The sequence below is a fragment of the Miniopterus natalensis genome, chromosome 1 (genome assembly GCF_054644295.1).
Source record: "Miniopterus natalensis isolate mMinNat1 chromosome 1, mMinNat1.hap1, whole genome shotgun sequence".
Lineage (NCBI taxonomy): Eukaryota > Metazoa > Chordata > Mammalia > Chiroptera > Miniopteridae > Miniopterus > Miniopterus natalensis.
Genome location: NC_142081.1, coordinates 11,712,246 through 11,736,429, shown reverse-complemented (window position 1 = coordinate 11,736,429; position 24,184 = coordinate 11,712,246).

Genomic DNA, 24,184 nt, shown 5'->3' with positions numbered 1-24,184 from the left:
GTCTCTTCCTCCCCATATATTTAACTGGTCATTTATTTATGTCAGTTTGGGTTCATGGATATTTATTTTACACTTTGTGTTATAATCCAATACTATTTTATTTATTTTCTCAGTGTTTCAGCTTTGGCTCTTGCAGTGGCTATTGTGTCCCTTTGACATACTTCCATCATTGAAGGTGAGTTGTTCGTTTATTTTTATAAAATCTTTTCTTTTTCTTATTCTTCTTTTAAAAAAATGTGTTTTTATTGATTTAAGAGAGAGGAAGGAAGAGGGAGAAAGAGATAGAAACATCAGTAATGAGAGAGGGTCATTGATAGGCCACCTCCTGCACGTCTCCTACTGGGGACCTAGGGGACCGAGCCCACAACCCAAGCATGTGCCCTGACAGGGAATGGGACCATGACCTCCTGGTTCATAGGTCAGTGCTCAACCACTGAGCCACACCAACCAGGCAGTGGGTTTTGTTTTGTTTTTTAACCCTTCCTTAGTTTCTAGCACTATAAGATGATCCAGGGTTATCCTGTATATTTCTTCCCCTGACCTAGAATCAGCCATCTTTCCAAGGAGCTCTGCATCCTTTTATTGGGGATAATATTAGAAACCAAGACTTGGGCACTGGATGTGTGCCAACTAAGTTTGGATTTATCCCAATCCAAGTGAATTTTTAAGGAGCCTTGGAATATACACCTATTTCACACACATAAGTGGTAATAAATAGGTAAAGTAATTTCCCCATCTTATTTACAGCTATGAATTATATTTGGCCTTTTTATAGGAATGTTTTCATCCTGGCTCCTGCTGATTGGATAACATCGGTGAGGTAAATAAAATTAAAAGGATAATAATAATGATAATGGTTATAGCAACGAGGAGGACATTAAGCTAAATACCACACAGACATTATCTTATTACATCCTAATGACATCTTTGAGACATGGGCATTACTATTATGCCATTTAGTAGGCGATGAAAATGACATCTACCTTGATTTTCATTCTGAGAACCAAATGAAAAATCGCTTGTAAATCCCCTAGCACAGAGCATGGAGAAGTTGCTCAATAAATCATCATTCTCTCACTCCTTTGCCTCTAGATAAAAAGCAAATAGGCCAACTTCAGTAACACATTAGCTATAAAAGTTCAGCTCATAGTCTGTGAGATGAAAAATATCGAGGTTATATTAGCTCATTTGTTTTCTTGGTTGCTGTATAAATGTGATCTGGGGCACAGGAGCCAAAAATCAACCTGCTTCATGAAGGAGCTCAAACACAGTGAAGACATACTTATCTGACCGTCAACTGTGTCTATGGAAGTGTTCTTTAGAAAACCCAAATTCTCAGGCACCGACAAAACCCCTATAACATTTTGGGAGATATTTATGTAGTCTAAGGCATGTTTTCAAAACTTTAATGTTTGAATTAAGGAGGAGAAACCATATAAATCCACAGCAGTGCCTAAACTTAGAAAGCTATTGATATGGTACAAAGTTACCAAATGCCTCCTTACCACAGGAAAGCTCTGGAAGCTTTGCCTCTCCAAGGGAGTACTTTCACTATTGTTACAAATCTTGGGCAAAGGGGATGAACCACATGCAAACGTGCAAGCTTGCTTGGAACACACAGAATATTCTGGAAGTAAATGGCTTGCTTTCACCCTCTATGTTTTTTCTCCTATCAAGCCCTCCTCATAATGTTTCAGAAAGATGAAAACTGAGAGTTAAAGGAAAACCTCTGCTGCCTCAGAATTTAGATTTGCTCTGAAAACCTTTTGCAACCTCTCTGCTGCCTCCACTCCAGCAGGAGGCTTTCTTCGCCCCAAACCCAATTGCAAACTTCAGGGAGGGACATTCTGCACTGGAAGAGCCCTCGCCGCCCTTCCCCACACCCCAGATCAGGCATTTACAACAGGCCTCAGCCCCGCCTCCTCCCAAAATATCCCTCCCCACCCCCCACCATGGGCAGTGACTCTCAGTCATGGAACTCCCAGGATGACACTCTTTGAATCAATCTATGGATCTGACAGATGTCCACCCGGTGTCCCCGGCTAAATGATAAGTTCCCTCAGGCCTCTTGCTGTCCTTCAAATTCTCTCACCTGCTAAGCCTGGCCCAGATGGTCTCAGCAAATATTTCTGAGTTGTTTCTATTGATTGATGATGCCTGGGGTTATAGTCTTGCTCTTTGGAGGAAAATCCAGAACAAGGCTATTTCCTACCCTAGCTGTGGGCTGGCAGGGGGCTCAGAAGGTACTTGCCCTCAGCAAAGGTTGTCTCTAGGCTGGCATTTGGGAAGCTCCAGAGCTCAGAAAATGTTCCTTTGAAGGGAGTCCCCTGCAAGGCAATCACAGAGCTTAAGACATTTTTATAAAACAAAAGAGCATAGGAAGTGAATTTAAAAGCAAATGGGCCAAAGATTTTCCCTAGGAAGCCTTCCAATTTCACAGAGAGCAAATTCCTTCAGTGTGGACCTATTAGAAATGCTTTTTTTGGTCTCTATCTGCATATTTATTATGCTCTTCTACGGCTCTGTTACCGCTTAATTTGACATGGAGCCTCCAAAGCCACATCGTCTTTCTTCTCAAACTATGGAAAAGGGGCAAAATATTTTAATCATGAAGCTCTGTATAATTTAAAGATTATCTTCTGTCTGCATTGAGCTATGGCAATAATCAAAGGGAGGCTGGGGATTTATAAAACTAAGGCCCTAATTTTTTGACAGGTGTTTCGTTTGGTATGGAATTAACCTCTTTTCACATCTTACACATACATAAGGGCAAATCGTTAAATATATCCTTGGTACACACCGACAACAAAGGGGCGGAATGCGCTAGGTGAGAACTACCCTGCCGCAGCCCTCAGCCAGGCCCAATTATTCATCGATGAGAGGAAAATAAATGATGGGGGAGTCTGTCAGCTGCACGGTCTGAATCTGATTAAACAGCCCATCTGGCGGTCCTGGGGAGGCCAGGCGTCTTGATCCAGCTCTTGGTTACATTCTCCACTGCAGCCAGGAAGGAAGTTGGGAATGGTTACTGATCCCTGCATCGCCTTCCAATGCCCAACCAGTTCAGGGCGGTGATTGAAAGCGTGGCACCCGGAGTCCAACAGAACCAGGTGTGGGTCCTGGAGCCACGGCCTGCTAGCTGTGTGTCCCCTGAAAAGTTACATAATCTTCCACGATTTCACTCTCCTCGTTTATATAAGTGATATTCATCACAGCTACCTACGGGGTGCTGTAAATGAGCTAATGTGTGGATAGCACTTAGCACAGTACCTGGAAAACAGCCATGGCTCAATGAATGGCACTTCTCTGACAGCCCAGTTAGGATCTTGTCACCGGTTCAGTGGTTTGTTCATTCATTCCACAAGTATGTTTTCAGCCAGATGCGAAGTAGCAGGTAGAGGCTACGTACTGGTTAAAAATCAGCCTAGTCCCTATCTTCATGGACCTCACCATCAGGAGGAAATAAGTGCACCAAACAAGTGAACAAATAAATTTTAAAATTATATATAAATGTGTACAAAAGGAAAAAATAAGGTGAGCAGGAATAGTGGAGAAGGGAAATGTATTTAGATGGAGTACTGAGTCCATCAGGGTCCTGGCAGGAAGCAGATGGCCAACTCAAGCAGAGTGATTGAGGAAAATTTAGAGAAATATTTACTAAAGATGTGTGAGGAGGGTTGAGAGAAGCCAGCAGGGAAAGGCGGGGAAGCTTCTTTTGGTGGAGAGAAAAGCTAGCAATAGCCAGTTGCCTCACCAACCTAAAAGGTCAAGAGGAGGGAGTGTCTGCGGTTGCAGGAAACATCCTCCTGGCAGAAGCTCTCAGCAGGGGCACCCTGCCCACCCATGTGACTCATCGGAGAGCAGCCCAAGAATAATTGCCCTGACCTCTCTTCACCTTCTGACCTTCTGACCCAAGAGGAAGCCAGAGGGTGTGGAAACCTGCTGGTGCCTCCAAGAACTCAGACCAGGGTAGAGGTCCGTTCTGGCAGAAGGTCAGCCACAGTGACCACAAGCACATGGTCTCATGGGTAGCCAGAGGCAGAGGAAACCTGTACACACTCACACACATACTTTTGTGGCTATACATATAAAAAGACACATTTGACTCATCTCAAAGTCTCCTAGGTTGAGGGTCCTCAGCTCGAAATCATGTATCAGAAGGAAAACCACCTAATTTAGAGAAGCATCTTGAGCAGCTGTGACCAAATGCCTGTCACTGCCTGGTCTTAGCAATAAAGGTCATATAGACTGGAAAAGGTGCCTTTTGTGTCTATCAGTATGAGTAAACAGCAAAGTGGTCATATGAGCGCTTGGGAGATGTAACTTGGAGTATTTAAGAATGATTATTAGAAGTCACTGAAGCCCTACCAAAGCCCACTGAGTTTTGGTGTAATTCGTGGTAAACTGTTCCTTCCACATGAGTGTCCAGCCAACGGCCCCATCATTTTCTCTCCTTTTGTAAGCTTTCCCCACTCATATTTTCTCTTTTCTTACTTTGGGACAAAAGGGCCATTTGGACAGAAATTGTTAATGTCCATACTCAGATCTTATTGTCCATTAAATATCCTTCTCATCGACAGTGAAGGTAGAGAGGCAGAGTGAGGGACAAATGAGAAAGATGTATAATACATGACACTCTGCGCCCGTTCAGCTTTTGATACATTCTGATCTTAAACAGCAGATTTACAATCCTAATCATTTACTTTTGATCTCATTTGTGTTCCTAAAGCCCATAGCCTCTGGGGTGCATTGGCTGGCAGTGGGGTACAGGGGCCCTGGTGTATATCATGGTGTAGATTATCTGCACCCAAGGCTGAGTGAATGAAGAAGCTCCAGCATGGATGCGCAGGTGGACCTGAAGGAGCCCCCGAAACCATGATGTGTTTTCTCCACAAGCAGCAGCACATGCTCATTGTCCCAGCAGGTGACATCCAAGACCAGCTTCCTGGGGCGACAGCTCAGAGCTAGTGGAGACACCGAGCTACTTCACAAAAGCTGCCAGACAAGGGAAAAAGGGATTGCTTTATAAATGACTTGATATATTTGTGGAGATTACAGAAGTTCAGGCCAGCAACAAATGTGTTCACCTATCTTTTCAAAAGAGGAATGATCCCTGAGATTACCTCTAGGAAGTTTAAGTGTCTGGAGAAAAATAGCCCAGAACATCTAAGAAGTAATGGAATCAGGAGTGAATGAGCAGCGTGGGGTTGCCACAAATAAATCACCCAGGACCGATCTGAGAGCTGTTTAAAATTCACAGTGGAGGGGAACAAAGTCACGGCAATACATCTTGATTTTGGTAATGTATTCGATACCACGTCGCGAAATTTTACTTATGAAATTAATTGACACTGGCTTGGATATGAACACTGTCATGGCGATTGATAATTTTCAGGGGGTCTGTAAACAAGGCACAGTGATGAATCGTATGACATCCAGCCAGAGGTAGTTGATTAGTAGGGGTGCCAAAGAGATTGGTGTTAAGCCTGATCATATGCAACAGCGTTATTAATGGTTTCCAAGAGAAAGTAAAGAGAATGTTAATGAAATTTGCAAATTATACAAACTGGGGTGGTGCTGGAATAAATCCAATAAGAATGATGGATAGAATTTATTCCAAGAGATATAGACAGGTTCAATATATGGGTAATAAACAGCAAAATGAGATTCATTTTCAAAAAAATGCAAACTAGGGTATCTCAGGGGGAAAAAGAAAAGAAAACAAATGGTTCCTATAAGGGCACTAAGAACTGACTTAATTTGGAAGATGCTTTAGGGTGCCTTTTAGTTAGGAACCAACCTACCTCTCTGCCTCTCTGTCTGAATCATCTTTTCCTATTTATTGCCACCCCCTTGCACTTTTCTCTGTAATCTCCTTGAATGGTCTGTGGTCTTTTATACCTCTATGGTTTTGCAAAATTCTGTCCCAAATACATTTTCTTTCTATTTCTATTTGTAAAATCTGATGCATTCTTCAGTACCCTAATAATTGTTTGTCGAACCACAGAAGTCCTTTTAAAGCTTCCACTCATATTGCACCTGCTGATGGTCCACTGCTGAAAGCAAGTCACATGGCTACGCCCAACATCAAGGAGGCAGGGAAGTACACCCCGCCTGCACTCCTGGGGGAGACTGTAAAGCTACATGACAAAGAACATTGGTGTGTATTTCTATACCAGAAGGGAATGAAGTCGGGACCCAACCCAACAAACACAACGCCATCCCACTTCTCATCCGTTGCTTGTGCTTCGTCAACTCGCAGTAGTTTCCCAGCCAACTCTCACCCTCCACCAGCCACTCCCACTACTTCCTCCAGCCTCTCGATGGGACCAGTCTTTTAGAGTCTTTCTTCAGGGACTCTGTCGTCCAGCTACTACAGCCCTGGTCTACCCTCAAGACCTGCCTGTGTCACCATGGAAAGCATCTGGAGCCCAAGGGCCCCTCTGCTACTGCTGTCCCACCCCATCATGGAGCATCTCTGGGTTCAAAGGGCAGGGCTAGAAAGAAGCTGTCATTTCTCACTAACGCTGGTGAGTCATCACTTCCCTCGTTGCCGTGGAAGAAGGACAGGCATATTTTAATCAGAACCCCCTGGACTGTTTTTTCAGCACAATGTGGCATTATTTAAGATACCTCTTCTCGCCAATAAGGTTAATCCTGGCTGATGCCAAGGAAATGTTTTCAGGCTTGATCTTGGAGGCAGCATTGGACGTAGATTGGAGTATGTCAGATGGATGGAATGGTAGTCTGGGACAGAAAGAAGTTTCAGGATACTTCCTAAGGTTTTAACTTAAAGTAAGTTCAAATGTTCAGCCTATATTCGTTGGGAGGCCAATAAACAGAGGCTGACACTCAGTTGATGGGAAGAAAATCTCTCTGTTTTGATACAGGACCCAGGAAGGTCAATGGCCTCTAAGAATCTCTCTAAATTTATAATGTTCTTTTCTCCTTCACCCATTGTGGTCCTTCCAGGTACCTGAAGGGTTTGGTTTTACTTTAAATTAAATCTTCAAGCCTATTCCTTGCCAGGGCACAAGCCTCTGGCCCCAACATGACTGTCCTTGTGGTGATGTTTATGGCCATTTCAGGGAGCTTGAGCTGCTGGACTCTCTGTAGGGCCACTGTAGCATGCTCCGCACATTACTTGCTTTGATTCCAGACCCAATCATGAGATAAAAGCACCCTGCCCTCATATTACTCTGTAAATTCATTTCTCAGTTATGTATCAAACATCTATTATATCAGGGGGCTAAACACTTTGGTGCCCTAAAGATGACTATGATGTGGTGTCTGTCCTCCAGCAAGTAAGAGTGAGGGTGGGAGGGAATCGTAAGGCATATACACATATAGAGAAAAATGCATGACCAAATAAGGTATAATGAAGACTGAAAATGTGAGATTATGAGAATTCAGAAGGTGAAGAGCTCACAACTGGCTTTGGGAAATCTAGAAAGGCTTCATGAGGGAGATGGGATTTAAAGGCAAGCAGAAACAGGGAGGAAGCTTTGTAGGTGAAGTGAGATTGGCCCCTGTTGAATCTGGGTCCACTCAGAGAACAGTAAGCAGGCAGATGTGATGGTCTGAACCTGAATGTGTACAAATGGGTGACATTACAAGGAAAAAAAGCCTTGAATGTCAGGCAGTGTCTGAGGTCTGAGTTTAATTCAGCTGCAGAGATGCCTACAAGGAGGTATAATCACACATCCTCTGTCATTAGAGTGGACCTGTTGACCGCCGTTTCCCAATCCTGTGTAAAACTGTGCTCTTTATGCCCTTTATGCATTCATTCATGGGTGCATAATTTATGGTGCTCTGCTGTGGGAAAAGTACCACAAGAGAGCCTACACAAAGCCAGATCATATAAATTCTGCCTTCAACCTTTCTCAATGTCAGCAAGTGAGGGCAGGTTCAACTGGATTAAATGGCATGTGCCTAATGGAACCCACTGGAACTCGTATCTCTTACTGACATTGCCTCCTCCCTTGCCTCCCTGGAGAATGCTCTCCCCTGGCTCTCCTCCAGTCTCCTTGAATACCCTTCTCTGTCTCCTTCCTTGTTTCGTCCCTCTGCCTGCTCTTACAGTTGACTTTGGTCTATTCCAGAACTCAATCCTTCACCCTTCTCTCTTTCATATTTCATGGCCCCTTTGAAAAAGCTCTTTTATTTCCACAGCTTCACCAACCATTTTTGTGCCAATAATAATGGGGTGACTAAGGTAAAGGATCTACAACTCAGACTTCTGATAGGGTGAATGGATTTGGGGGCCTTTCATGGAGATGGCAACCACAGAAACCAGTGGGAGCCACTGTTTTACCCCAGCTCAAAACACACCAAGAAACTATGTCTCCTATTTCATGTGAGTGGTAGCTGAGACCATGAGTACAGAGGTTAACAGGAAAGTGAGAGGACATAGGACCCAAGAGCCCTCTGAGAATCAGCAACATTTAGGATCTCAGTATTCTTGAAAGACATCAAGAAGAAGTAGCCACAGATAAATGAGTAGAAGTGAGATTTCATAAGACAAGTGAAAAGGAGGACCACAGCAACCAAATCTATTCCCTAGAGAAGTCACACAAACCAAAGAGAGAATGAGTCCATTAGGTTTCCAATTGTGGGAGTGTTGCTGAACTTGGCAAGAAGAGCTTCAGCAAAATCTCAGGAGTGGCCATGGGAAGGGTGTGGATGGAGGAGTGGAAATATAAATGATAACTGAGGTTATCCTTTCATGAAGGAGAGAGACAAGATAGTAGCCTAAGGATTATCTGACTCAAAAAACACCAGGTCTTTCAAATAGGTGAAATTGAAAAGAACAATCTGCTGGAAGGAGGGAAGGAAGCAAGGAAGGAGCATTTCATTAAGATTTAGTTCCTGGTGGAATTTGGTTTCTGCAGATAAATTTGCATCCTTTAAGCTAACAGAAGACTTGTACAGCTCATCTCATTTTCATTCTTTATCCAGGTGTAGAAACAACGTAAGAGCCCTTCTATCCCAAGGTAGTCGAGCATTTTCAGTGCACTCCTACAGAGCATGCACTGCGCAGCTTCATTCATTCAGAGTTTCTAGCCCTTGTTTTATTCTTTACGGTGTTTCCCACAGAGCATCCTTAAAGCACTTACGCAGTGGGCAGCAGGAGTCAACTCAGGAAGGGGGCAGTGGTGCTTTTCCGCTTCTCATCTCTCCAATCAAGAAACAATTCTCAACAAATTAAATGAATTCCTCTAAACCCAGGCCTCCCGGAGATCACTGAGTTGTAGGCATACAATATAAAGTTGCCTGCCTGACACACTCAGTTACAGATTTTTTTTTTTGATTGGTAAATAGAAGGGCTCCATCCTTTACGTAAAGTCCTTCCCATCAAGAGCGATCAAATAAATTCAATAAATGGACACTCCTTCAAGTTTGAAGGAGAGTTTTGGCCTTGTTTTGTTCTGCTCTGGCTTGTTTGTGTCATAAGAGTGGCAGAATGAAGAATTCACCCATACAATTGTGACTGCATAATATTTGTCCATGAATACAACAGAGGTTTGGGTTAGAGATTTTAATGGGAAAAGCAGAAAAATACAGTATTAACAACCCCATTTACAGTCATGATATATTTCACTGACTTGGATTTTCTGCCCTTTTCTGGAAAAAAATTATAAATATAGTTGAAAGTGTTTATCACCTGAGATGCACCATTTGGAAAAGAAAAGAGGAGAGGGTATTTTTAAACCATAAATTTCTGTTGCGTTCACCCCTCGCATAAAGCAGCCCCAGTCTTTGCAAAAAATATTAAAGTTCATTTAAATTGCAAATCTGACCTTATTAAAATGGCTTTCTCAAAGAGCCATAAACAAATAGAGCGCGTTAGTAATACTGCCAAACAACAGAATACATTCCCAACCAGTTCTGTAATTAAAGTAGAAAAGTAGAATTTTCACTGTTCTGAATGACTAAGAGATGAAAGAAGAAAACCTGTTATGACAAGAAATTGAGGTGGGAAGAGGCATCCATCTGGAGCGTCCCTTCAAAAGCTGTCTCAGCACAATTACTCTTTGAAAGTCAATATAAGTTTTTATGAACAGCTTGGAAACGTTATTATACTGTTGCTAATCTTATGTGTTTCAAATACTTTTTCCTACAGCTACCACATTCCCTCTTAAAGTTGAAAGCACAGCCGTTAAGATTTACTATGTTTGGGGTGAGAATTAAAATGAACAATTAAGAATGAGCTTGCATCTGCAAATGGCTAGGAAGAGCTAGTAAATTTCAGAATTAAAAGCCAAACAGGCTGGTCCGCTTACTGAGTTTATGGAAAATCCATACCTGAAGGTATATTTAAAATAGTGGATTGTCAGCAAGCAAACGGTTTCCCTTTATTTAGAAAAGTGATCCAAGGTGCAGTAGGCCACACAAATCAGATGGAGATGAGGTGAAACTTGACTTGGTTCTAGCTGAGTTTAGCAACTGTGAGTTTATAGCTAAATAAGTGTTTCCATGCATATCCAGAGAAAAGTGATGAGTTATAAAAAAAATAAATATAAATGAAGGTGTAGGCCAGACCACAAACACTCAAAGGTCTCCACTAACTTGAAATGAGGTCACCACCAAAAACATGCTAGCTTCTTTAAGCTTCATGGTGTTCTACTTAGATGTATTTTAGGTTCATACATTGATTCACTCAACAAATATTTATAGAATGCCTACCCTGCACTAGATACAGAGCAAGGCGCTAAGGATGTCGCATAAACGAAATAGACATGATTCCTGTCCTCATAAAGTTGAGGGATCATTTCGTAAAATCTGTTTAAGAAGGCAGGAAAAGTTTTACCTCAGTTTATAAACATATCTATCAGAAATGGTTAAAATAATTTTGGATGCTTAAATAAGGTGTGTGCTTTTTCTTGTTCCTTCAAGAGTTGATGGTGGGGAGGAGTGTTTGTGTGTGTGTTTCAGAGGCAGTTTCACCTGTGGGTATTCTCTAAGATTTTAATGATTCCAAGTTCCTTTCACAGACAGCAGCCTGCACCTCAGACAAGCTGACATCCAACCCAAAGACATGCATCTCTTCACAGCTTTTGCCCATGGCCTTTGGGTAAATAGAGCTGCCCCCTGAAGCTTGCCATTTGCCAACTTCTACATTGTCCCAGACTAGCATGTGAAGCCAAAGTTCCAGCAGCAGTTTCCAGCTTTATAGTACATTGTCCCTGAGTGGATTTAGATATGTCCTTTCACCTCTCTGGGCCTCAATCTCCTTATCTGAAGTGAGAAAATAACTCCTAGCTCCTGTGGTAGTGCAGGAGACTAAATGAGACAATGCAGAAAAAAGCTTGTGTAAACTCTGGTCTACAGATGCTGTGCTGCGTCAACCACTTTTATAAACTATCTGATACTACAACTATGATAATAGCAGCCATCAAGACCCTTGATAAAGCAATCCAAATTAGCCCACAGGACCCTAACTTGAGCCTATTTACATGAGCAGCCAAATACCCTAGAGTCAGTGCAACTGACAATTATGCATGTCCACTGGTAATTCCTAGGAATCATTTCATAAATTCTGTTCATAGTAGCCTGATGTAGCCTGTCAGGACAGGAGAATGAAGGGCAGGAAGCTTTTTCCTCTGCCCATCTCAGGTTCTCAGCTGGGGCTCTGTAATGAAAGATAGACACACAAGAGAAAAACAAGTTTATTGACAAGTGTGTTACACATGCAACACATGAGAGATCCAAAGATGAGGAACTCAAAGAAATGGATTAGAATTCAGGCTTATGAAGCATTTACAACAAAGAACAATAAATATGTAGAGAAATGATAGAAGAAAGGAAAGTGATTTTTGGCTTCTGAAGGGGGTTGTAGTCAAACTGTGGGAAGGTAAATATAATGGAAACTAATTTTGGATAAAGGTTCATTCATAAAATTTTTTATGTAGATTCTTCTGGTTTCATCACCAGGCTGATGGGGTCTAAAGTTGTCTCGGGCGATTAACTTGTGTCTTTCTTGCTTTTAGGCAAATAAGGGGAGGGCAGGGAGCTCTTCTTGTATCTGCTTCTTCTCAATTGCCTTCAGCTCAAAATAATCCTATGCCAAAGAGGCATATTTCGGGGCAACTTATTCTGGACAATGGTCCTCTGCAGATCACTCAACTGCATATTCTGGGCTATATACAGAGAGCAGCCTCGAAATAGGCGGAATTTACAACCAGGCCACCTGGCAGGTGTATTTGCCTGACATATCTAAAGATAAGCCAACATTTTGAAATTCCCTAGGACTTTCAGAACATCTACCTCCATTCATTCATGTAAATTGAGGTTCCATTGTTTGAATGAACTCAGTTCAATAATCAAATGTAAATTGCGTACCTTCCCTGAATCATGATAGGGAGTTAGATTTTACTATAGGTGCCACCGGGACCCACTAAAGAGTTAACATCGATGCATATGTCCCAGCACAGCATGCATTCCATTATTCTTAGTTCCCACATCACAAAAGATTTGAATGCAGCAATAGGAACAGAAATAGGAACTATTAAAAGAAGCAAACCGCCAGGCTAATAGAGTTACTGAACTTAAGCATTTTATTTTGTTCTACATCAGCAATTCAGAGCCAGGAATGTTTTCGTTCTTGTCATTTTTCCCCCTCTATGTAACACCAGCAGAGAAAGTTTCAAATGACTAATGACTAAAATGGCCCCAGATTTCTCATTCAGAAAGAACCATTTTCTATGTTTGAAATGTAATGAGAAAAGTATCCATCAATGCTAAGCGCTTGAGTGTGGCTTTCCCAACTAATAAATCACAAACCTTGGTCAATCTGTTGATCCCAAAGCCTGTCCTGAGAGATCGTTATGTTCCTCCCTTTTTCCACTCTGTCCCCCCCTTCCACACAGTCCAGACCTCACAGGCAATGGGACTGTGGAGCAGGTATGGGTGTAAGTGAGCCCCATGACTCATGCTCTCTCCTCTCTATCTATATGGCTCATACACATATACATACGACTCATATGGCTCATGGTGCTCTTACTACTTCAAATTACTACCAAACAACAACCACCACCCCAATTTAACAATGTTTTCCATTATCACCCAAAACTCCATCTTCTCAACCCAACCCAGTAACGTCAAGACTCGAGGAAACTGTTAGAAAAAATTGGGGAAGCTATTTGAACAGAATTCCAAGGGACCTGAGAATTAGCATCAAGGTTAAGGGAAATTGCCTCTCTGTAGTTTGCTGAAAACTTGCAGAAACATATGCTAGTTTGGGGAGGGAAAGAGGGTGTTGGGGAGAAAGCAAGCCCTGCCTGGGGCATCGTTACCCATTACCCAGGGGTAAGCAGCTATTGTCTCCACTGAGTCCACGCATGTGCCCTCGCTCCTACAAAGCCTGGCTCAGGAAACAAAATCAAGGGACTGGAACTGAGGGACAAGAGGCAAACTTGATTTAAGCTTCGATTTCCCATGTAACACAGCTTGAAAATAGCAAGCTCTGTGACCCCTCGAGGGGATAGTATTGACCGTGATGCATTTCTCTGAAGGCTTAGGAAAAGGTTCCCCCAGCACAGTATATGGTTTTATTTTCTAGAAATTGTAAAGAAAACACTCTTTCCATCCAAACCGCTATTTTTTATGACTTATGTAACTTCCTAGAAATGCCCACTGAGCAGCAGCTCCAGGACAAGGCTGTCTAGCCTGGAAGTCAGCTGGGAAGCAGGATTTCCCCCCTGCGTGCGCGTCGGGAGCCAGGCAAGGCCGGACTCACGGGAGGCACCCAAACATCTCCTCCTCAAGAAGCTAAGTCAGGGCGGACGAGCAGCCCCTCCACACGTAAAAGCAGAGACCAAAGGAGATGAGTGTGGAATCCGGTCCTGGGGGTCACACAGAGTGACACAGAGTAGGTATCACATGAAGGTGGTCACAGAAGGAGGCAACGGGAAAGGCATCATGGGCTGGGCGGAGTCGGAGGGCCTAGAACAATGCTCAGTGTGGGAGCTTCCAAGCCCCGCTCCCTAGAGCTGTGACGGGCCCACTGTCACCTGTTCTCTGTTATCCGGATCCCAGACACCTGTTCTCTATGCTTCTCAGAGCCTCTCCAGGACCACAGTGTTCCTCCCTACTCAAAAATCTCAGGGTGAGCAGGAAGGGGTACACTGCAGCTAACAGGGAATGTGTACACTGGCAAACATTAACTGGAGATTGAGAGGGGAGGTAATTTGGCAGGATGGCTTCAAAACCTCAAAAATGTGCCTTCTGACTCAATAATTCTACTTGGAAGAAATTATGCTAAGGAAAAAATATGTATGTGTACAAAGATTTAGCTATGTCTATATATTATGAAAAGTTTGAAGCCACCTAAATGACCCAGAACAGCAATCAGTTAAGAAAAGTATTCTACAAGGATATGATGTGGTGTAAGTTAGCTATGAAAACTAAAACAGATAAATATGCATTGGCATGAAGAGATGTTCATGATATATTAAGCATGCTAGAAAATTTTGAGTATGATATGATTCTAATTTTGTAAGATAAAAAGTGTGTATAACACATACACAAACACAATTATGGGTCCTTGTGTATACATCTGTAATGGTAGATATGATTAAATACCCATTCATGGTTTTCTTCATGCAAAGGCCGGCAAGGCAGGGAATGAGAGAGAGAGAGCTCGTGCACGCATGGGCGGGAAATGCAGAAATCAAGGTCTTGCGTGGCCCAGAAGGGGCACACGAGGGGGGGTAGGTGTCTGTAGAAAAGAATCTATGTTGGTCCTGGAAAAGGGCATGACGCTGACTGCTAGAGAAACTCAGTGACTCTTTCCAGCAATTTCTTACATGCCTGTCTGCTGTGGAACCTGGGAATGTAACCCACAATAGTAGATAAATCAGTCCCATAGATCCCGACTGTGTGTCAGTGTTTTGCGGGAGCTGACGGCTTGCACGTGTCACTGTGTCTGCCATAAACCTCTCCTCCGCTTCCAGAAGAGACTCTTCGCAGATGAATCGTGTCGGTCTCTAAAGTTGCATCAAAGTCGCTGGCTCCACTCTGCCAAGAGCTCACTGCTTTAGACATATGGGAGTGTACACTCGGACTCCACGAGATCCATCCCTAAGCTAGGCATTCTAAGATTTTGTTGGTGAAAATAATAATATTCATGCCCCAGCTGCAGTCCTTGCAATATTTATCTCCTTGGCTTGGAGGATACCTTTCCGTACTTTCTATACTGTTGCTGATCCCCTGATCCCCTCAACAACCAGGCTACATGCAACCCCTAGCCTTGGATAATGCTCCCCACTTTCACCTCCCTGACTCGCAGACTAACCTCCAGGGGCAGTTCATCCCAGCAGACTTCTGTGCCAGCCCTTCCTACTCTGGGCAGGGCTCCACAGCGACCTGTCATGTCCTCCATCTGTGACTGGACTCACAGCTCCTTGAAGACATGGATGGAGTCTTCTCCTGCCTTCAGATCTGTCCACCAAGCCCAGAGCCTGGCACGTAAGGGATGCTCAAGAAATGCTTGCTAAATGAGTGAGCTACTGAGCATCCAGTTTCCTCTCAAAGCTACCTCTTTCCTTCTTTTGTTCATGTTTTGGGAGGAAGAAAACACATTTGGGGAGACAAGAGCTAAGACATATCCTTGCACTGGTTGTCTCCCACCCTTCCTGAGTTGCTAGCTGGGTTCATCTCAACCTCTTTGCTAGTATTCATCCATTCAGTATGTGTGATGTACGTACTGGGCAAGGACTCTCTTTGGCACAGGGATTCCCAGTTCCCTGCCCTTCTGGAGTCTGTAATGTAATTCTAGACTTATGGCTCACCATACTCATAGAATTTAAATATTAGCTCCCATTTATTTAGCACCTGCTACAAGCACCCAGCACATCAGGCCCCGTTGGCTGTCCCCCATCATGATCATTTGGCCTCTGGTGTCCAGGGATAAAGCCCTGCTCCCTGACCTCTACTACTCCTGGCTCCTTCATAAATGGAGCACCTACATCAATACTTTCCCCAGAACCATGCAGCATTGTCATTCCCTTTTCCAGGTGAGAAAACCAAAATGCATAAACGTTATAAAACCCATTAGAGGGATTATGGTTAGTGGATATCTGAGCTGGGATTGGAACTTGTGTCTTCCCAAAATACCAGATTGCAGCTCTAACTCTTTAGGCCTTCTATCTCAACCCTTTTCTTTGTGAATCCTTCTATATAGTAAAAAAACAAACAAACAAACAAACAAAAACCTACCAAGAAATAGTACAATAGCTATCACTAAACAGAATAGCTGGTGGTGAGAGCCGAGCTAGTGGCCCAGGTAATAACAGACCTGCGTTCTGAAGTTAGAGAAATACTTTGGGTGAGAGATGGAGCCAGGCTGTAGATAAACTCATTTATGAGCTCCGCGCCTGGAGTCACACTGTCAGGAGGACAAAGAAGGACCACAAATTGCTTCGGAAGGAAACGGATCAGTGCTGAGTCCCTGGGAAGGGGGTTCAACTTGTTGCATCTTCACAAAAAGCAATGCCCCAGGGAGGAGCTGATATCCCGAGATACTGAGACGCCTTCTTCGGCAAAAACCCAGGTAGCTGAAGAGCGGTTCGAATCCTTGAGTCAGCTGCCAACAAAAATATTTGAGCCCGGCCATGCGGGGCTCAGCGGTTGAGCATCAACCTAGGACCCAGGCGATCGGGGTTCGATTCCCGGTCAGGACACATGCCCAGGTTGCGGGCTCGATCCCCAGCCGGAGGCGTGCAGGAGGCAGCCGATCAATGACTCTCTCATCATTGATGTTTTTCTCTCTCTCCCCCTCTCCTTTCCTCTCTCTGAAATCAATAAAGATATATTTAAAAAAAAAAAAAAAGAAAAGAAACTATTTGAGAGGATACTGTGGCATTGTGTCCCCTTCCAAGGTGGCCACAGCCCTGCCAACAAAGGAACACATTTCACTCCACTGCTTTCTATTAGTGGGAGGGATGAGTGATCTGACCTACCTGCTATGAACACAAGGCTCCAACTAAACAGCATGTTCAACCAGGTGCACACACAAGGCCCCCCTGCAATGCCTATCGTGTTAGCTTGGGTTCTCCAAGGATCAGATGCCAGAATGGGATCAGACATGGAGAGATTTCTCAGGGAAGATGCCCATGGGAGACGATGGAGGGGGCAGTGGAGAAAGTGGGGAAGCCGTCAGGCCCCGCGCAGGTCTGGGCCCTGGGAAGGAGAGAGGGAAGGAGGGTGTTGGAAAAGGGAGCCTCAGGCTGCAGTGCAGTCCTCACAACTTTCCTCCGGGCCCACAGGGAGCCCTCAACCCAAAGCAGTTCATCATTAATCTTCCTGCTCATCAGTCCACGGCTGCTTTTGCACAACAAACTCTGAGTACAGTAGTTACGGCCGAGACCATGAGGTCCACAAAGCCTAAGAGTTTACTATCAGGCCTTTTACAGAAAGTTTGCAGACACCTGGTCTCCAGCCTCTCATCACGCCGCTTAAATGAAAAGAAAAGATCTATAACAATGAACCACTGAGGCTCACACCGCAAACCCCAGGGAAGGAGGTGCAGAAGCCAAGTGTCCCCACTGCTGGAGCTCGCAGGCAGCAAGAGCCGCTGGCGACCTGTCGGCGGTGCCTACATGCTCTTTGCTGTATTGTTAGGATCACGGATGCTACTTTAATGGTTCTGACCATATCTAAAGGCCCACAGGGGTGGTTAGGAGAGAAGGGGTAGCAGGGAGCGAGGGAGGAAAATGGACAGGGTGAGAGGAAACAGTCGCACTTCAGAAAGGGGGGCAGATGAGGCAAACCACATAGGAGTATAAAGAAGAAAGTTAGGAAATACAGCATTTTAAGTGGACTCCTTGGCGCTTCTCTGAGACATGATGTACAACAATGGCTTTGAAGAAATCTCATAGACAGCCAGGAATCCTGAATTCATTACTCTACTTACTAGTCAGCACGATCATTTCAACAGCCCAGCTTTCTCACCTGCCAGCCCATTAGAGGAGGGGACCCTGCTGTGCATTCTCACATCACCCTCCACCTCCACAGCATGACAGCTTCAGGTCCAAGAGTCTATCTTCCTCCCTAGTTCTACCTGCTCACCTTGCAAACCCAGTTATCTGCTCAGTGGTAGGCACTCAATAACTATTAGCAGAGTGAATAAAGGAATTCTGCAACAATTAAACTAGATGTGTGTGAAATTAGATGTAAATTATGTGTCTGTTAAAGCCCCTAGCCTGGGACCCAGTACAGTCAAAAGGCTCAATGCATGTTGGTTTCTTTCTTCCTTTTATTTTCTACGTGAAAGAAGCCAGATCAACCTGCCCCTTTTCTTGCTGGCTGTTGCAATTTCACGAGCTTGTCATGCTAAACACCAAAGTGCCACCTGCTGAAGCTTCGTACACCCCAGGGAAAAGAATGGAGTCATAAGCAGTTTCCTTGATAAATTACTCTGGGTGTTGCCTTCAAAAGCTGTTTGCTGGTGATATAATCATGCCTAAGAACAGACTCGCTCTCAGCTACCATTCTCGGAGGCAACTTATTTCCTAGAGAAAATTGGAAAAGGGAAACATGTGTCTCGCCTTTACACAATTCCTCATGGAAAACAGACAGTCTCCTTTCCTGTTGTTTTTAATTTTTAACAAAACATGGTTTTGAACACAACGATCAGAAGTTGTAACTCAGATGGGCTAGTCTCAGAGCATCGAGGCCGAAAGAATTTGTGCCGCCGCTAAAAGAGACTTCAAAGCAGCTCCCACTCCCTGCGCGAATTTCCACACCCCTTGTGAATCGCAGCAAACTTGTTTCGATCCCCCCTTTCCTTCCCCCTCCCCCTTCCCTCTCGGGTTGCAGCTGCTCCCACATCTGCACAGGTGAGAGGGAAATACCTGGGTTTTACTGGTTTTAAAGGCCACGGGAGATCCTGAACAATAGGTGGCTTAGCTTCCACTTCCCCGCCGGGAGACTCGGAGGCTATGTACCGGCCCGGAGCCTGCTCCCGCATCTGCAGAACGAGCCTGGCAGCGGCTGCGGGCACAGATGTACTAATAAGACGTCTCTGTGAAGCGCGTCATCCCTCGCGCTCGCTAACTGGGGCTCATTACTGTCTGTACAGTGTCTGAGCGCTGTGACTATAAGCAGCGCCGTGTCATCCACTGAGAGCTGTCGGTGATTGAGAGCTCGAGCTGTTCCAAGCGCGCCCGAGTGTTCTCTCCATGTTTCCCTGTTATCCCTGCCACAGCTCTAAGAGAGGACGTTTTATAATCCCCGCCTTGCAGATGAGGGGACGGGCCCAACCTAACCCACTGACTCCACGGGTGAGCAGCGGGGCTGGGACTAGAGCACTTGACCACGAGTCTGGACTCTTCGCCTTTCCAATACTGCTGGGGTCTATAGTCCCGAGAGACTCGCAGAGACACTAACAACCAACGGGGAAGGCAAAAATATTCTGACAGTAATAACAGGCTATCTTTTCCTTTATTTTTACAGTCTTTTGCTCTGATTTTCAGGGAAATTAGATCCTCTCCTTGGACAATTTGGCCACACTTCCATACATTTTCAAAAAAAATTCATTTTACATAAACAGAAAAAAGAAGAAACATACAAATTATTTTGTGTATTACAATGTAATACAACTATGTAAAACCCAAACACTAAGAAAGAGCATGCAGGGGGGGAAAAAAAAAAAACTGAAAGAAAATACTCCAAAACGTTGATAATAATCATTTTTAAAAGTGATGCCCACCCTACTTTCTATCTTTCTATATTTTCCAAATTGTATACATTTTCCTATGCATCAGTTTTATGAAGGAGAAAGTATTTCATAAAATGCATTTATACATTTTATCAGTTCATTGCACAGAAACCTGCATTTTTCTTCTTGTCTGAACTATACAGTGGAGGCCAATTGTGCTTGTTTAAATACTTCAAAGTTCCCTTAAACACAGAAAAAGTTAACATTTTTCCTATTTAAATTCAACAACCTATTCTCTTCCACTTTTCATATGTGCTAGTTTAAGCCTGACATTTAGAAAGTGCCTAAAACCATTCCAGGGAGTGGAATCCTGCCAAAAAATAAAACTTTATTTTCCATCTAGTTGTGTGCCATTGAACGGTTTTGCCCCCTCTTGCCCAGGTGTTCTACAAAATTCTCGCATATGTTTACTAACCGTGACCATTGTGCTAAAAACTATACAAACATCAAACTGAAAAGAGGGACAAATAAACTTTATTAAGTGTCATTCTGTAGCAGACCTAAAAGCTGGCCAACTCATTGCAGTTAGAAAGCTTTAAACAATCATTTCCTAAAATGTGCCAAGCATGGTGTTGGGTACTTTCTCAGACAGTTAATATTCTGAAAAGCCTATTGTATTAGGGTACTCCAGTGAAGCAGAAACAATAGGAGATAGATAGATGATTGATGATAGATTAGATAGATAGACAGAGATGATAGAGATAGATAGATAGATATAGATGATAGATATTTTAAGGAATTGGCTCATGCAACCATGAAGGTACAAGTCCAAAATCTACAGGGTAGACCAGCAAGCTGGAGACCCAGGGAAGAGTTGCAGTCCATTTCAAAGGCCATTTACTGGCAGAATTCTACCTCTTTCAGCACAGATTAGTCTTCTTTCTATTAATTTCAACTGATTGAATGAGGACCACCCACATTAGAGAAGGTAATCTGTTTTACTCAAAATCCACTGATTTGAATGTTAATCTCATCAAAAAATACCTTCCTATAAACATCCAGAGTAATGTATGACCAAATATCTAGGCATCATGGTCCAGCCAACTTGACTCATAAAACCCACCATCACCAACCTGTGATGCCAACAAAGGTTATGAAATGAGCCTAAACCATTTCCAACTCCCCTTACTAAACGCTCATATAGTTGCCATTTATTAATATTTTCAAAACCCTTGTGTAATATTTTTTTATTTCTAGGAATAAAAATTGTTGAATGTAAAAGTTAAACATGAAAAGAAAGCTGTCAACACTGAAATACAGAAAAATCTCATTAATTAGATGGATTCTGCCCAAGATCACTCAGGGAGAAAAAAAGTCCTGAATTATTGGATATTCAAAGATATGCAAGCTCATTAGGTACAGCTATATATTTTAGCCAAAACAGAATCACTACGAATTAGCAAGTCAGTTTCCTTCCAGATCTGCTTTAATAATCAGATTTAAATGATTAGCATACAGCACATTGATTATTGATATGGAAATAGGTACCAAATGAACCTGCAAATAATGTATTCTCAGGGGAGGCCAAGCGTATGTCAAGCAGCTTAGTTTTTGTTATTAATGAATGCAATTTTTCAAGCATGTGTGTGACTTAGAATAGATTCTACATTAGTGAGGTTCAAATTATTAATGTTCTTCTAAGAACAGGAAAGGCAGGTTTGTCTAACAATTTCACCAGGCTGTGGACTTCTTTTCTGTTTTAAGACACAATATCCCCATTAGTGCAATTCCAGAGACGACGCCAGAAAATGTCCCTCTGTCGTCCACAGTGAGGGATGCTCCTCTTAGTGTGGTCAATAGAATTCTTGAGGGCAGGAATATTTCAGAAGGACATATAAGCAAATGTCCAGTGCGGGACCCGAATAAATGCTCGCTCTCTCACAGTCTGTGGCTCGCGTAAGACCAAGCCGAGAAACAATTTGCAGGGCGATTCAAGTGCAAGACTTTCGTGATAGGCTTGGGATGAGCAGGACAAATTAAGGCGGTTTATCAAGTAGGGAGTAAAGAGTTATTCTAACAATAAAACCAGGTGGATGGAGTCTCCTTCCAAAGTTTTCTTTCTAAAGTTCCAAAGTTCTTGCACAAACATAACTTTGTACACATGTAGTATGAGGTACCCCCATTTTACTACCAGGGAGAGAGTTAAACAACAACAAAATTGTTTAAATCTTCTAGTGTGTCTTATATACAGGACATGTGCAGTCGTCCCTCTCTGCATCACTATGCTTGTCCATGATAGCTAATCATTGTCCATTAGAGACTGTTTTTAAAAATGCCTCAAGTACATAACATATAAAATAATCACTATAGTTAGCCACGCTCTTCTCAATTTCAGCTAATCCAGTCCTTTCTGCCCTGAGCTGCGTGGATTAATGATTCACCCAGAACATGCTGCAGAGGGGTTGGGATTCCATTTGTTATGAAAAGTTGCTGGGTGAACAGGGGCTGTGGTTTGAAGCCTCTGCAACGATTCTACTTCCAAGTGGAACGCAGAGCTAAACAGCTTTGAATATATTGCACAGACATTTATATGTGTTCAGAGAGACTCCCCGAATTCCGAAATGGGCATTTCCTGGGCACTGTCCCCCCAGGGGATGAGCAGAAAGAGGGCTGGGAGCTCGAACACTTGCTTTGACCCTGAGCAGATTTGGTAACTTAGGCAATCAGAGCCTCAGTTTCACCACTAGTAAAATGGGGATAATTCCACATGCCTTGCAGCCATTCTAGAGACAATGCACACACAGAGGGCAGAGCACAGTGCCTGTCACCCACGAGCACTCCATAAAGGGTGCCTTAGAGAAGGAAAAGATGGGCTGTAGAATTCAGGTAGGTTGGGAGAACAGCTATAGGAAGGGATATCAAAAGGAAGATAAATCATTTATTTCTCATATTGATGCAGCATTTTTATAAGAAGTCTGACAAGTACTTTGGTTGTCAATAAAGAGAAGAAATACAGATATTCAAACTGGCCGCCTGTGAAGTCAGCTCAGCTCAGCTCCGTCCCTGAAGACCATGCTGACAGTCAGGCCCAGGCTCCTCAGGGGTCTTTCTGTTCCAGGAGCAGAGAAGATGCACGTGTCCTCGCAGGTGGGGGCCAGAGCGGCCTGGGAAAGCCCTCGCTCATACGGGCTCCCAATGCCAGTGCCCCTTCCACTTGTCTTCCAGGGCGCTGGCCTTCCCGCTTACCTCCCTCCTCCCCACTGTGGCCACTACAAACCCCGGGCAGCCTATTGCCACGTAACATTAAAAGGCTTCCTCCAAAGGGCTGGGAACATCAAAGACCACCCAACTGCGGGCTTTCGCCAATTGTTTGGATGCAGCCGCCCACCGACTTTTGACTTAGGAACTGAAAGAACCTTCTGGCAAAGCGAACCCCCGGGAGGGAAGCGCCTTGCCCGCCCTCCAGTGCTGGGCTGCTGTGGTGCAGAGGTGGATCTGAAATCCCTCTGAGGTATTCATGGCGCCTACGCTGTGTGATAACTTCAAAGAATGCAATGACCAAAGGCCACAAGGTTTCCTCCAAAACGCACCGTGGGCGCGACAAATACATACGCAAACTTGACGTTTATTGGCTTCCCCAGAGGCTCATGGTATATGAAAGGCAGGCCCCTTGAATTTTAAACAGTATCCTCCTGACATAGTTTGGGTTATTGTTTAAAGGTCCTTTTATCTCTACACTATCTCCACCCCCAATACAAGTGAAATAAAAGAAATGGGTGTTGAGGGACTACACACAGGGACACTGGCAGCTGCCTGAGGTTGGGGGAGGCGCACACCCATTTCCTCCCCAGGAGTCCGACCTCCCGTCTTGTAAGAAGGAGCCCATCGCACTAAAGGTTTAATGGCGCCCAGCTCGGCTGGGGGTGACCGTAAGAAACCGCATGAGCCAGCACACAAAGGCTCTCCCTTGTTACAGGTGAGGACTGCGATGTGAATGACTGACACCACTGCAGGGCACAGAGTCAGGTTTTCGCACCGGAACCTCCTGCTCCAACAGATAACATAAAATCCCCCAGGAGAAGCGCCAAGCTGATCATTGACATGTTTCTTGTGACATCTTGAACAAATACGCTGCGACCCACCAAGGGAGCCGTCTCTCATCTTCAAATGGCCAAGCTTTCCACGGCAGCACGTAAGAGACGCTATTTCTAATTATAACCAGATTGTCGCCCCCCCCACCACGACCTGGAATCTGGTAATAATGCTAATGTTCTTCTATAAAACAACGGTTTCATAAAATGATCAGAGGCTGGCCCAGTGTCCTAAACACTTACCTACCCCCTTACAGTGTTGGATTAGATTAAAGTGCCATGGGGACCTAACTGATGTAATGTTTCAAAATCATAATGTGGGGGGAGGGACTTTAGGGCTGGCTAATGGAGAGGGCCCAACAACGCAATAAAAGCTGGCTCGAGCGCCGGGTCTGTGATGCTTGATTTATTGCTTTAATATAATACGGTAAAG